The sequence below is a fragment of the Physcomitrium patens genome, chromosome 6 (assembly GCF_059467195.1).
Source record: "Physcomitrium patens ecotype Gransden chromosome 6, ASM5946719v1, whole genome shotgun sequence".
In the NCBI taxonomy this organism is placed as follows: Eukaryota; Viridiplantae; Streptophyta; class Bryopsida; order Funariales; family Funariaceae; genus Physcomitrium; species Physcomitrium patens.
Window position 1 is genome coordinate 737501 of NC_143415.1, and position 2500 is coordinate 740000.

A 2500-nucleotide genomic window follows, 5' to 3' on the forward strand; every position below is an offset into this window, starting at 1 on the left:
GTAACTTCGAAAACAAACTCCCGAATCTTTCCCAAACAGCTCTTCCATAGTTTTTCCAGTCCGCAGCAACGACTCAGGTTTGGATGGGCGAAATCACGACGGCAGCCACAAAAAAATGGATCTCCGACATCACACAACCCGACACACCTAAGTTTCGCGAGGCTCGGCCCCTCTTCCCCTTCGGATGTCCCCCTTCGGTACACCACCACATCATGCCATCCAGTCTGGAGCGTCGCCGACTCCCGTTGGCCAAGGTAGGGCCAACACAAGAGTAGCGGACGAACCAGTCATCTGGTCTTACCGGAGAAAGGGAGAGGTAGACTGCCACCACCAAACCCCACCCAAGCACACACCAGGCAGCAAAAAGCCATCATCCTAAAAGATGGTCCCACTTCACAAGACGAGGAGGTTCCCCGTCCTTCATTCCAACCCCAGGTGAGAACACACACACCCTTCTTTGCGATGGATAAAAGGCAAAAAGAGAGGGCAAAAAGCCAACGGCAAATTCCAACCAGACCCCCAGAGGCACACACCACAAAAAGTGAAGCCAGAGAGAGCCAGACAAAGAGAAGGATAGAGAGAGAGGGAGAGTTAGACCCCCGGAAGAGAATCATAGGTGCTGCGGCCTTTTTCGGGAATGTGACCAGGAAAGAGAGAAACCGACGAGGCCGATACACACATTAAAAATGAAAAAGTAACCATCACCGCGAAGGATTTTCCTCAAAAGACAAATCAGCAAGAAGTATGTCCAATCCCGGGGCCCATCGCCCCTCCAAATTAATGGAGGGGTCGGATAGAAATTTATAGAAATGTTACTTTTGTGAAACCCCTAGCCGACGAGAGAACTCTCACCGGTTTCGAAGTTCCATTTTCACATTCCGACCTGGGATGTTATGACTCCTCGGCCCACACTGCGAACGCGTCCCACACCCCTCCAAGTTTATCAGGAATTTCACCTGAGCTTGCAATAGAGATCGAGCGCGGTGGCGGTCACAGTGGTGGTCGACCAGGCGGAGCTTGAACGGCCTCGGCAAACACTTCTCCCCACCCTCCCAAATGAATGAGAGAATGGCTTGACAATACCGAGGCCATCGCCCCCCGCCAAAAATGGTTACTAGCTCTTGGGACTCGCTGCGACGTTACGCGTATCGGCACAAGACCAACCCTCTTTTTCCAGTCGCCCGCGCACCAAAAAAAATTTTGGCAGCGGGACTCACAATCCTTGACAGCCAGCTCACCATATAATACTCGGCGACCCTCCGCGGGACCTCCTCAGAGGGTCGCGTCGCCGGGAAACTAACCCCCACTCCTCACTGATCCAAGGTAACACGCCAGAAGTATCCAGGTAACCCCAGTAGTATCCAGGTATCCCCCTGCGAACGTCGGTACTGGGCTCAAAGAAGGCAGCGAGCAGTCGGGACCCGTAGGCACCGAGCAACCGTCACCCCCTCACGACTTTTCCCGAGACGCTTCAGAGGAACCCTTCCCCACATAGTACTCTCTGTGGGATTCGGCAGGCCCCCCCGTCCTACTGCACTAAGGAAGTTCCGAGACACACTTTTTTTTGTGGAAGACCACCCACCCTCCCTGTCCTGCCTGCTATCCCCGCCGCGACTCCTGGTCCCGGCCCTCCTCCCCGACTTCCTCCTTGTCCCGCTGCGAGTCCCGGACCTCCTCCCCACTACCTACTCCCGCCGCGAGTCCCAGTCCCGGCCTTCCTCCTCCTCCTCCTCTTCCCTAGTCCCGGCGCGAGTCCCGGACCTCCTCCCCCACTTCCTAGTCCCGTCGCGAGTCCCGGACCTCCTCCCCTCTTCCTAGTCCCGGCGCGAGTCCCGGACCTCCTCCTTCTCTTCCTTGTCCTGCCGCGAGTCCCAGTCCCGTCGCGAGTCCCGGACTTCCTCCTTCTCTTCCTTGTCCCGCCGCGACTCCCTAGTCCCGTGGCGAGTCCCGGACTTCCTCCTCCTCTTCCTTGTCCCGCCGCGACTCCCTAGTCCCGTGCGCGAGTCCCGGACTTCCTCCTCCTCTTCCTTGTCCCGCCGCGACTCCCTAGTCCCGGCGCGAGTCCCAGTCCCGTCGCGAGTCCCGGACTTCCTCCTCCTCTTCCTTGTCCCGCCGCGACTCCCTAGTCCCGGCGCGAGTCCCAGTCCCGTCGCGAGTCCCGGACTTCCTCCTCCTCTTCCTTGTCCCGCCGCGACTCCCTAGTCCCGGCGCGAGTCCCAGTCCCGTCGCGAGTCCCGGACTTCCTCCTCCTCTTCCTTGTCCCGCCGCGACTCCCTAGTCCCGGCGCGAGTCCCAGTCCCGTCGCGAGTCCCGGACTTCCTCCTCCTCTTCCTTGTCCCGCCGCGACTCCCTAGTCCCGGCGCGAGTCCCAGTCCCGTCGCGAGTCCCGGACTTCCTCCTCCTCTTCCTTGTCCCGCCGCGAGTCCCGACCTCTTGTCCCGCTCCCTTGCCCAAGTCCCGACTCCTGGCTGTCTCGACTCCTCGTTGGCCGCCCAGTCTT